The following is a 13,784-nucleotide window of genomic DNA, read 5'->3' on the forward strand; positions in this document are numbered from 1 at the left end:
TTGTCAGACCCAAAAGAGTGCTTCTAAGGAAACAGCAGTTAATGCTCACAAACTTTATTCATTTTACTCTGCTGAACATCCATGGGATAGACAGATCTGATTGGCTGCCACTACATCAACAACGATGTGGTGGCAACCATCTTAGGACTCGGGACTGAGCCCCTTAAACATGCAAAAAAAGATATAAGGGGGCATGGTAGGGATACCATAACTCCCTAGGCCTAATGGCGGGGTCCCAGAGTGACCCTGCCTGGTGCCAAAAATGTTTTCTTCCAACAAAGTTATGGAGGCGCCACAGTACTTTGCTTTTAAAAAGTGTGAGCAGAAAAAAATATATATCCGCCCCCGGGGTGGGCCATGGCTCTGGGAACACCATCCCCTGGGGCCGATATGTTTATAAAGGGACAATGGGATGTGTGGTCCCCTCCCTAAGCCATAAAAGGCCCCAGTGGGCATATTTCATTATTGGATGTTGGTTACTTCAAATCCTATAGCAGACATCATATAACTTGTGACCCTAATAGGCCTGACCATAATTGATTATAGGAGTATCATAATTATCTTAAAAGAAAAGATTAAACTAACATCCTGCTCACGTTTCATATACAATTTGGGATATTAAGCTTGACTTAATTAGCTCTCTTGCGTCTAATCTTTTCATAAGATATTCTGAAAATCTATAAAAAATCTAACAAAACTAGTTAAAAGACAATCACAAGAAAAAGTTTCTTTTGTGTAGCTAAAATTCAAACCTAAACTAATTGTTACTCTATGGGGTGGTATAATCCAGAGGAATGTACAGTTAATTATCTTGAATTTTTTAACTTGAATTTGAATTTAAAGGTATTTGTTGAGCGCTCGTTCACCAGGCGGTTTCATGGCGCTGTTGAGGAAAGTAGTTCCTGAGTTGGATGGGGAGAAGGTTTAGATTTTAAAGGCATGTGAAAACAGAAAGGTTTTTAGGGTGCTACGAAACTCCAAGTAGGATGTTTTAGTTCTCATGTGGAGAGGGAGAGAGTTCCAAAATTGTGGAGCAAGGACGGAGAAATTGGAGCCTCCCATTCTGCTCTTCTTGAACCTGGGTACCACCAGGAGGGACAGAGAAGAAGAGCGCAGTTGTCTGTTGGGGATATAAGGTTTGATTTTAGACTTGATGAACGCTGGAGCAGTTCCTGCGAGAGCTTGGACGGTAATGCATCCTATCTTGAAAAGGGTCCTTTCTCTGATAGGGAGCCAATGGAGGGATTTTAGGAGAGGAGTGGTGTGGTTTGATTTGGGTAAGCCGTAGGCCAGGCGGGCGGCTTGGTTTTGCACTAGTTGGAGCCGTCGGATGGCGGACGCAGGGGCACCATTGTACAGGACATTCCTGTAGTCTAAACGGGACAGGACCATAGCCATCAGGATCAATTTAAGAGCAGAGAAAGAGAAAAACCGTGAGATCTTCCGGATAGTGCGCAAAGTGAAAAAACAGGAAGAAACCACCGTGCTGATCTGAGAGTGTAAGGTGAGTTGTTGTTTAAGGGTGAATCCCAGTGTCTTAACAGAGGAAAAGGGAGGAGGGGAGGAACAAAAAGAGGGGGGGGCAAAAAATAGGAGACCAAGGGTTGAGTTTGCCGCCAGTGAGGAGGAGTTCGGTCTTATCAGGGTTGAGCATGAGGTGGTTAAAGCTCATCCAATCCCTGATAAAGAACATCACCGACTGAAAATTATAGATAGAGTCAGAAGAATTAGAGAGGTTAAAGATAAGCTGGAGGTCATCGGCGTAATTAAACACCGCGACCTCCATCCTCTGTAAGGCTGAGATGAGCGGGAAGATATACAAATTAAAAAGAAGAGGGGAGAGAGAAGATCCCTGAGGGACGCCACATTGCACATTTCGGGCTTGGGAGGAGAAATTCGCCAGATGGACTGCCTGTGACCGATCGCTCAAAAATTAGCTGAGCCAGGACAGGGCTGAACCTCCAATGCCTGCCGCCTCGACACGGGAAAGGAGGATGGTGTGGTACACCGTGTCGAAGGCGGCTGACAAGTCAAGAAGAACCAGTGCCTGTGGGAGGTTTGCGTCTAGCCCCTCTCTAAGTGTGTCTAAAACCGAGACCACCACTTTTTCGGTGGAATATAGAGGGCGAAACCCTGCTTGGCAAGGAGCGAGAAAGCTGCTGTCCTCGATGAAAGAGCTGAGGACTTTGGTGACGTGGCGTTCGAGGACTTTGGCCAGATAGGGAAGAAGGCAGATGGGTCGATAATTTACTAGCGCTGTTGGATCTGCGCCCGTTTTTTTTAGGATTGGGATAATGGTGGCAGATTTGTGGCAAGGGGGAACAGTTCCTGACTTAAGGGTCTCGTTGAGAAAGGTAAGGGCAGGGAGAGGACAGGTTAGGAAAATGTTGCGCAAGATGTAGGCTGGGCAGATGTCAGAAGGAGAACCAGACTTGACGCAAGGAAGCAGGGAGAGAAAGGTTTCTTTAGACAGTGGAGCTATTTGATCAAGGTGATAGGTATTGGGTGGCGAGTCGGGGTTTACGAAAACTGTGGAGGGGAGGGGATGTTCGCCTTAATATCTGCAATTTTGTTGATAAAAAAATTGTTCAGCGAGTCGCACAGGGACTGGGAGGGTACCGGCTTAGAGGTTGTCCTGTCCGAAGAGGCCAATTCAAAGACTGTGGCGAAAATTTCTCTGGGTTGGTTCTCTGCCCGGAGGATTTTATTCGAAAAATAGCAAGTTTTTGCATCTAGGATGGCGTTCTTGTACTCAGCCTGGATGGAGGAGTACAATGATTTAGAGGCGGTGCAGTAGGTGCGTCTCCAAGTGCGTTCTGCATGGCGGACAGCTAGTTTTTTCTCCTTAAGCTCAGGGCTAAACCATTTGTTGACGTCATGAGCACGTCTTACCCTGATGCGTCTCAGGGGGTCCACTTGATCGCAGGCGTTGGACAGCCATTTGTTTAAAGTTTCTGCTTGAACCAATATGGTTTGTTCCTCTGTGGCTGGACAGGAGGTTAATAAAGAGGAGCAGAGTGATGGGATGTCAACTTTGCCCCAGTTACGAGCCCAGGTGTTTTTGGGCAGTGAGGGTTTAGTAGACAGACTTAAATGTAAGGAAAAGGAAATCCAGTGGTGATCGGACCATAGGCAGGGGGTCACAGTAGGAGCTAGGATGGGGATATTGAGGGACCAGAGTTGGTCCAAGGTATGACCCTGGACATGGGTAGGGGTGTGGATATGGGATATAAAGTTCAGACTCTGAAGTGATTCCGTAAAATCTCTGGATGGGGCGTCTTCAGCTGGGTCAGATGGCCAGAAGTTGAAGTCACCGAGTACCAAGACCGCCGAGTTGTTCACAGCTAATGTAGCTAGCAAGTCCTGGAAAGCTGGTAGAAAGTGCGGCACATGATTTTGGCCTAAATGTACTGCTAATTTTTCATCAAGATTCACTCCAAAGGGGTGGGGAGTATCATACTTAATAATCAGTTTGGATTCTAATCTCCTTAGCTCTTGTACTCTATTACCACCTCTCTCTCTGATCAGAATCCTGTCCAACACACAGAATGTCAGTAAATATGTATTCTGCCTGTGCTGTAATTTAAAGTGCATGACAATATGATATTGTTTATCCTCTTTGTTTATTACCCTCTTATGTTTAAACACTCATTTTTTGCCTTGTGAATGGTACTTCCAATATAGTTGTTATTACATGGACAGCTCAATGCATAGTACTACATAGTCTGAATTACATGATAGGTGTTTGGTTATCTTAAATGGCTGATGGTCTGTGGATAACTTGATCATTTTACAATTATGTCTATATTTATATGCTTTACATGTGCAGCAAGTCTAAAAGCCTTGCATCGTGTTTATTTCAGTATTTGATCATATTACACTCTGACATAAAGCGTCTTTTAAGGAAATCGCCATTCTGAACGTAATTTGAGTATTCCTCCCACTAGATTTTCTAGATCAGGGTCAGTTTTTAAAGTTACGACTTTGAGGGAACCAGATGTTCACTTTTGTACAGAGGGCTTCATACTTTGCCAAAAAACTACCTGGAAATACCAATGCATCTCAATTTACCATTTGACATGATCCTGTGTGAAAGGTCATAATACACACAGACATAATAACGATAACGCTGAACTTATTATTACATTCACCATGTTAAATATCGTTGTATTTTAAATTACCAACGCATACTAATTCTCTCTGACGTTTATTGGCACATACCGAAAAAACCCTGACTATGCAAATTTAATTATTACCCTGAAGAAGTCCCATGAGGGATGAAAGGCGTTGGCATGCAATTATGTGGTGCTTTAAAAAGAATAAAGTGCTTTTCAACAAAAGAATTATACTGACTACAATCAAGCTACATGACCTCTGTTATTTTCATCTGGGAAGCTATTGATCAATAAACTGTTATTTTGTTTAAATATGATGCACTAGGATATCTATATATAAGAGTACTTGTCTTTGTCTGTCTGCAGGCTCAACTTTTTTGTCAGTTTTAAAGTTTCCTAGAACTTTTTAATGCTCCGTTTAACCTACACCATAGAAAATCCTTGGGTCTCTCGAGAAAAATATAAACAAATGAACAGACTCACTGACAAAATCACACATCCTAACTGTGGAATAACCCCTTTCAGGACGTAATCCCTCACCCACCAAAGGCGGCATGCTTCATCATTTGGGATTCTCCTCTTGGTGAAAACCCCTAGTTCCACCTAGGGTTACAACCCCCTCTCTGAGAGGGAGGAGCTCAGGGATGTTTTTGTACCTAATCTAAAAGGATGTTCTAAATCCACCAAATGAGAGAATGGGTTTGAGTGAGGGCGCAGCACAACAGAGAAATATTTCTAAACATGTAGGGAGTGATTTAAAGCTAACTAGAGAGAACAATAATGTGCTTTATTCGTGTGTCCTCGCTATCAGGGTTAGAAACAGTGCACCTGCAGTATGGATTTGAACCGCATGTGTCAGACGAAGTGTGAGGTCAACATGTTTCAGCCGTGATGACCCGCAAGGGGTCAGGGCTTTCGTCAGGACCTGGAAAATGCTGCTGTTAATAATGTACAAGTGATTAGTGAATACAAAAATACTGAAATAAGGAACCAAATGGTGCGTCTGGTTCCAGTTCAGAAGAAGGTGACTGTACATGGTGAAAACTGATACAAACGAAAGTATGCAAGATGTCAGTGACTTTGAACAAGACACTACAGATGGGACCCAAAGGCTCCCTACATTGTCTAGACACCTAATAAGTGTGTTGAGAAAGGTCAATGAATGGCTTACCTGTTACTTCTGGGTAGATTACCTGACCTCAACCTGGCAACAGCTCGGGGAGGGGGGCACTGCTCTATAAATGAATAAAGAAAGTGCAAGTGTTTATTTTACACTATGTCAGTAGCAAGACATTTTTACTACACATGGGTCATGTAAACCAGAAAACATAAGTGAGTTGGGAATGAAACCCATAGGGCACGCACAATACCTTGGAGAGTCTAAAACACTTATTCTACTTGTCCCATCAGAAATTAATGTAACATGACACAAAAAGAAGACATTACATGAACTGGGCATTAAAGGAATGGATTAAAAACAAGCTACCAGCTCAATAGCTCTATACTCAAAGCAGTACAGGCCAGAGCAAGCTGAAAACACCAATACCATTTACTATGCTGCTCGAGGTCATACAAACATAATGTTAAACCGAGCCCTCTTGTTTCAAAGTGGAACTATTCCAAAGTACTAGCTAGACATAGTCTTAGGAGGCCCAACATGAAAAGTAAAACCTGTTTAGTTAAATGCAAATCCTAACTGCGTAAGCGTAGCCTGTGCTCCCAACCACACTCACTTCTCTGTCGATACCCCGGACCAAGTTGAAGCTGCAACCGGAGGTGAGTGTGTGGGGCCAGGTGGTTTGTTAAGTACAGCGTCTATTACATGGAAACAGGAATCAGGTGAGTAATAACACCCAGTGCCACAGGGAAGTGTAGTCTACAAATTCATGACACAGCTTCTAGCACGCGCATGCACTCACTCAAAATACATCGCGACTCCAGGCATGCACAGCAACTACGAGGCATCCTGGCATATATAGTCAGCGCAGGTGTATGTATGCGCATGTGCAATAGCTTCGAGGCATGCCTGGACATGTGGTAGGTTACTGGAAAGTGTAGCAATGGAGTCTCATATGTATGATGACCACTCTCTCAGTCTAACGCAAACAGTTCAACCCACATAGGTCAAACCGTGCACAGTCACTCCAAGGCTTAGGGGGAGTGAAAACTATCCTCGGATTTATAATGAATATGGTGCAGAAAAAATATTTTTAGTTAACTTGTCATTTCCCGCGTTGTTAGTCTGTCAGACATAAATAAAAACTGGGTTGGCTTGAGTTATAGTACAAATAGTTCCCAGATCGCACCCAGTAATCAAAGACCGAGCATACGATCATATAAATCATTTGGAGACATCCCTTCATTTGAAAAACATCCTCAAAAGGACACTCTGTTTGGCAAACATGGACAGCAGGAGTAATCATCTGAAGTGAGTTGAAAAAAGTTGAGCCCGAGTGAACTCAGCACGCACACATTCTGTAGATGTTCGAACATGCATCTCCTCCTACAAGTCAAATTGACATAAACCCTCCATGGTGGAGAAATGGACTTCATTATCGCAGGGGCGTTTCATTGGGCAAGTGCAAGCGGGAAGAGCATCAGAAAGGATATACAATAAAAGGAGTGTATCTTCTAACATGTAATTCAATAACTATTATTGCACATTAATTCAATCAGCACGATCCACAGACCCACTAATTCCAATAGCTTGAATATGTTCAAAAATTCTGTATTGATAAGAGTTCATTCCTTTTTTCAGATCCAGCAAATTTCTTGAAAATATATGTTCATCATTTCCATATTCTTCACAAATTTCCAGATAAATTCATATATTTGTATACAGACATCAATTCTTACCAGCCATGGCCTAGTGGAGTTAATGTCAATTGATACAGTGTGTTACGTTTGCGGACAGACCGCACAGGTCCTGCAAGGGACGTGTCCCTTGACAGCTGGTAAATTCCAAAGAGTGGTCTGGTCTCGAGGTTTCTGATTTCTAGGACGTGAATGCACCAACTCGTCTTTTATATCCATGCTTCTCTTAAAAGCAAACAGTGGTCGAGAGATAAGGGATACTCCCAACATTCAGGATGCTCCAATTCTGACGGATACTCTTTTTGATTTTATTGGAGAAACTGCAGAAGGTGTTGGCACATGTGAGCCTCAGGGTGTTCTGCTTAGGTGTGCCTGGCTCAATAAGGGTCTCCCTGTTATTATATGCTGCCCATTTAATCGATCTCTTTATCAGTTTAGTAGGATAGTTTCTCTCCTGTAGTTGGGACAGCAAGTTCCTGGTGTGTTCACTGTATTTGGAGCTTGACCCCATTCTCTCATTTGATGGATTTAGAACATCCTGTGAAGGGCTTAAAACATTTCCCTAGGACCCTCCTTTAAGCGGTTGTTTTGAAGCATTTTCGTGTAGCTCCGGCTGCTAGTCTACATTAGGGCAGTCCTTTTTTGATGATTTGCTGCCCTTCCTCAACTTGTAAGAGAAGTTTATTCCTTTTGAAACCCTTTTTGTTCACTTGTTTCTACTTTTTCAACAAGACAGAACTTCAGGGGTTAGCCTTTGATGAGGCCACCGTTCAGGCTGTTCTGACCATACCTATTATAATAGATACCAGCCAAGGGGGGCCTTCCACACAGGGTGACAACTGGTCCAAATTACTGTTTTAAAAAAAATCTCACTCACTGACATTTATCCATGGAGCAATAATGACGGAGTATCTAAGATGCAATTGCGCCCCTACAGGATTAATCGTCACCAATACCCCAAGACTGTTCTTGGAGGATAAAGTATTCCTTAAGGATTGGTCACTTATCGCATGGCGCTGTACACGTGATTGGCTAATTCTTATAATTAACACCGCTAAACAGATTGCGTATACTATCCTCAAAGAGATACAAACCTTAGAAGCTCAAATCAAGGTGACAGTCTCAACAACTCTCTTTAAGAAACAGGATGAAGAGACAAACAAAACCAACAAAGAGTACAAAGACTCGATTCTAGCCACAAAAATCACTAAATTCAAGAAAGACCTTGCACGTTTCTGTCTTGAAAAGGCGTATCCATACACGAGTGATAATAATGTCCCAGTCCAATTTAATCAGAAAGTCAAAAGATACGGTACAAATTACTCAACATCCTGAAGTGATGACTGGTCCAGCAAATCGGATGTGTCAAGCAATGGTGACTCTAAAGGGAGAGGCGCTGGTCAAAGGAATGGAGCAACTGGAGAGGTGCTTGCGGCGGACTACCTCCTCCATTACAATGGTGGCCACCTGCACCTTATGGATATCCTAACCCACCTTTCCAGGCACCAACATTTCCATACCAACCACAACCACAATTTCCTAACCATGCCTTTTTTAGGTTTCAGCCGGGGATGGTCAAGAGGAAAACAACGGAAGGAGCAAGCTCATGTGCATTAGAGCCAGCCACCGTCACCACACACAACACGGAGCATGACCGACGCCCTAGCGGGGAGCAGCCACAACATGATTTAGTCATCAAATTGAGTGACCTCCCTTTGAATGATGAGGAATAATCCATCCTGAATAAAGGGCTTGGTTATGTACCTTCGCACAAAGGGGATACCTTTGTGATTAAACAAGATTTGGTGCAGTTCTTCCATAAAATACGCTTGAACTTTTTCTTCAGGGATAAGAATATTGTGGCGGAGGGAGAGCCATGTACCAACACTGGCTTCAGAATAAGCCCACTTTTAATCCACCTGCACACCTGGTCCCCCCACAAGTACTCACTTTCGAGAAAGCCGTAATGCACAAAGTTGCCACCCTTTGTGAGAGCAATGAGAGGCAATATCAGAACCTCACAAGGTGGGAACGGCTCACAATGAAGGCACTGGCTAATGATGACTCCATCACCATCAAGCCAGCAGATAAGGGTCGGGCTATCATCCTCATGAATACTTCTGCTAACCTCACTACTGCCGAACACCTTCACTTCCAGATCCCCACCGACCCCAAGACCACACTCAGAGGCACCCTCATCTACAGACCTCCATGACCCCGCACACAATTCAGCGAAGACATCACTGACTTCATCAGCCCACATGCCCTCCCCTCCGAGAACTACATACTACTGGGATACCTCAAATTTCACCTGGAAAAGAATAACGACAACAACACCACCACCCTTCTAGACAACCTGGCCAATCTCGGACTCAAACAACTTGTTGACACCCCCACCCACCTTGCCGGACACACGCTAGACCCTATCTTCACCTCCAGCAAACACATCTCCTTCGACCACACCACAGCTCTCCATTGGACGGACCACAGCTGCGTACACTTCAACTACAAAAAGACCATGCCCACAACCCCCCACAACCTATCCCCCGAAGAAATTGGAACAAAATCACCACCGCCCAGCTCTTCTCTTCGCTTCACCTAAACCCTCCTGCCAAATCATCGGACCCAAACCAAGCAGCCACCAACCTCACACAATGGATCACCCTCAGCGCTGACGAACTAGCACCCTTGAAAAACCATCAAATCAAGCAAGGCAGCAAAAAAGCCCCCTGGTTCAACGATGACCTTAAGAAATCCAAGAAGCTCTGCCGCACCCTCGAGAAATCCTGGAGAAAAAACCCAACCACTGACAACCTAACCATCTTCAAGAACGCCACCCGCAAACACCACCAACTGATCTGATCCACCAAGAAATCAGCACTCAAAGATCGACTTGACAACAACCCCCAAAACAGCAAGGAACTATTCAACATCGTTAAAGATTTTACCAACCCCACCGCCGGCACCAACGACATCACTCCCTCCCAAGAACTCTGCGACTCATTATCCTCATTCTTCCACAACAAAATCGCCGACATACATAACAGCTTTGAAAACCAGTCAGAAGACCAGTCAACTCCACCCACGCCCGAACCAAAACCGCCCTCTAACATCCTTTGCGACTGGAACCCAATCACTAATGAAGACACCATCCGCCTGATGAACTCCATCCACTCAGGATCGCCAACCGACCCATGCCCCCACCACATCTTCAACAAAGCAGACTCCATCATCGCACCCCATCTCCGCGATGTCATCAACTGTTCCTTCAACTCCGCTACCTTCCCGGAAATCTGGAAACATGCCGAACTCAGCGCCCTCCTGAAGAAACCCACAGCGGACCCCTCTGAACTTAAGAACTACCGCCCCATCTCGCTCCTCCCATTCCCTGCCAAAGTCATCGAGAAAGCCGTCAACAATCAGCTCGCCGCCTTCCTTGAATGCAACAAATCCCTTGACCCCTCACAGTCCGGCTTCCGAGCCAAACACAGCACCGAAACCGCCCTCATCGCAGCTACAGACGACATCCGAACGCTTCTGGACAACAGAGAAACAGCTGCCCTCATCCTACTTGACCTCTCCACCGCCTTCGACACTGTCTGTCATAACACCCTTATACAATGCCTTAGCAACGTCGGAATACAAGGAAAAGCCTTGGACTGGATCATCTCATTCCTCGCCGTAAGAACCCAGAGAGTCCGCCTCCCCCCATTCAAATCAAAGGCCACCGAAGTCATCTGCGGCGTACCACAAGGATCATCACTCAGTCCCACCCTCTTCAACGTTTACATGAGTCCCCTCGCATCCATCGCGCGACAACACAACCTCAACATCATCTCTTACGCAGACGACACCCAGCTGATCCTCTCCCTCACCAAAGACCCAAACACCGCCAAAACCAATCTACACGAAGGAATGAAAGAAGTAGCCGAATGGATGAAGAACAGCCGTTTAAAACTGAACTCGGACAAAACGGAAGTCCTCATCTTAGGATCATCCCCCTCTGCCTGGGACGACTCATGGTGGCCACCGGCCCTGGGTACAGCACCCATACCTACAGATCACGCACGTAACCTGGGCTTCATCCTGGACCCCTCCCTCTCGATGGCCAGACAAGTCAACGCCGTCTCATCATCATGCTTCAACATCCTACGCATGCTCAAAAAAATCTTCCGTTGGATCCCCACCGAAACAAGAAAGACGGTCATCCACGCACTGGTCACAAGCCGACTGGATTACGGAAATACCCTTTACGCCCGAACCACAGCCAAACTACAGAAAAAACTCCAACGCATCCAAAACGCCTCAGCCAGACTCATACTGGACATCCCCGGTCAAGCTCACATTTCCTGTCACCTGAAAGACCTCCACTGGCTCCCCGTCAACAAGAGAATAACGTTCCGTCTCCTCACCCATGCACACAAGGCCCTCTATGACCTAGGACCCGAATGCCTCAACACACGATTATCCTTCTACACCACCACCCGCCAATTACGATCGTCCAATCAAGCCCTCGCCGCTATTCCGCGCATCCATAGATCCACCATGGGGGGGAAGATCCTTCTCCTACTTAGCAGCCAAAACCTGGAATTCTCTCCCCACCCACCTCCGCTCTACACATAACCACCTCTCCTTCAGAAAACAGCTAAAAACCTGGTTATTCGATAAATAAAGCACCCACCCCCCCTCAAGCGCCCTGAGACCCTCTGGGTGAGTAGTGCGCTATACAAATCTTTGAACTTGAACTTGCTTGCCGGTCCGAATTCTCGGACAGCTTGAGAACAGACATTTCTACAAACCACTTAAAATGGATCCCACCAAGAGGTTACAAACTGAGATAAAATTGCTGGTGGAGGAGGCCAAAGAAAGCAGTTGGATTACCACACAGGCAGCATTGTTCCTGGTTAGATCCTGTTAGACCTGACATCATTGGCTTGAGTCCCTCCTCCATTTTTTCTGTTTGCCTCTACTGTGTTACGATGTTTTGCTGGTATATGCTTTGGGCGCCGTGTCACTGCTGATCAGTGCCATAGCGCAAGTGCTCCCTATGTTAAAATGATGTATCTGTTGTATCCATGTTTGGCTTGTTTTGGTTTACTGTCAGTCCCTAGTCTAGTGCACCAGGAGTGCCGGGGCTTGTAAATTCAAATGCCGCTCGTGGGCTTGCAGCACGTGTTGTGCCACCCACAGGAGCGGCCTTGTAAAAGAATGTCTACGGGTCGGTCATTGCGAGACCCACGTGCAGTCTTGCACTGTCACGTCGGCTGCGCAGGTATACCTACCTGCCAGCCCCTCCAACCTTCCCTTAACTTCATGTTAGTCACCCCTATGGTAGGCCCATGGGCAGGGTGCATTGTAAGTGTAAGGTAGGACAAGCCTGACCAAGTTGGTCTGTCCTGATAGTGAAGCGCCGCCATCTTAGGGCTTCACTATTGCGAGGTAGCCTGCTCTCCGTTGGATAGAATGGGCCGCCGGGATTATTAACGCTATAATCCTAGCTGGCTCGAGGAGCATGGTGCAATGTCGAGTTTGGTATCCCTGAACTCGGGGTTTAATTATGCATCCGTTGGTGTGGATGGTTTTTGGACTCTGGGTTCGAAAATAGCACTTTTAGAAAGTGTCTATTTTCTTGTCTAACCATATCTGGTCTCTGCTGGTCTGCGTGTATGTGACAGGAGCTGGGTGGCTCCAAGAGGTCTGGATGAGTCAGTATGGGATGAGTGGGACATTACGTTGAGAGTAGGGGGAGAGTAGTTGTTGATAGCCTGCCTTGCCTGATACAATGCTGGCTCCACCTCCTGCCGAGCGACTGATGGCTCTGTACCTGCCATGGGCGATCCTGGCTCCACCTCCTGCGGGGCGTCTGAGGACCCGGCCCGGCTCAATGAATAGGCCAGGTGCTACTGCCTAGCTCCACCCACCACAGACCCAGGGTGTTGGGAAACCCCCGGCATAGACAAAGGGATCAAAGACGAAAAGGGGTATAAGAGAAGGACCCCTGAACCAAGAATTTAGATCACTTCTGACAAGGAACCCTGTAACCAAGGACAAGAAGCCTGCTGATCTAAAGGACTGCTTACCCCTTCTGCCAGTGTGCTGTTGTTGGGGGAATCCTGCAGCACTTCTTTATTTTTGCCAAGGAACCAGGAGAGAGGAACTGTGTGTGTACTCTCACGCTTGCTAAGAAAATCTCCAAGGACTGGAAGAGTGCCAGTCTCCTGCCGAAGTCACAGGGCTAAAAGACTTCACCTGCTACAAAGTGCTATCTGCTGGAAGTGTGAATTCAGCATCTCTGAAAGAGCCAGCAACCACGACGATCGGACGCTGGGCCCGACCGACGCCAGCAGCAACGCCAGTGAGTAGGAGTACGGCTCTAACTCCAGAGGACCTCGTGTCTGCCCCTCTGCTGACCGCATCAACCGTGTGCCCTTCGACGCCGTGAGCGCTGCTCACTCTGTGCAACTGCATCATCGACAACGCCTGCTGAGGCCTGATCGACACCAAAGACGCGACGCCGGAGTGCTCGACGCCGCTGATCATCGTGTGCTTCATTTTCCTAAGGTACTGTGTTGTTGGAGGTCCGTGTGACTCCAGGCCCGACGCAGCGCTCCTCGCGGTCGACGCCGAACCTGTGGATTACCTTTGCCCCCGCGTTGTGTAGCTCCCGTGTGAGTTACCCTGTTGCTAAGAACTGTGTTTCCAAGAAGAAGATTTGCTTGATACTAAAAGACTTTTGTGCTAAAGAAGAAACTACCTTTGAACTATCCCTTTTTTCCTTCCTGAACGTATTTATTCCGATTGTGTACAGTTTTGCCGTTATTTGGTCTTGTGCTAAGTCTTATATAAAAATACTTA

Source organism: Lissotriton vulgaris, chromosome 3_1 (assembly GCF_964263255.1).
Source record: "Lissotriton vulgaris chromosome 3_1, aLisVul1.2, whole genome shotgun sequence".
Taxonomy (NCBI): Eukaryota; Metazoa; Chordata; class Amphibia; order Caudata; family Salamandridae; genus Lissotriton; species Lissotriton vulgaris.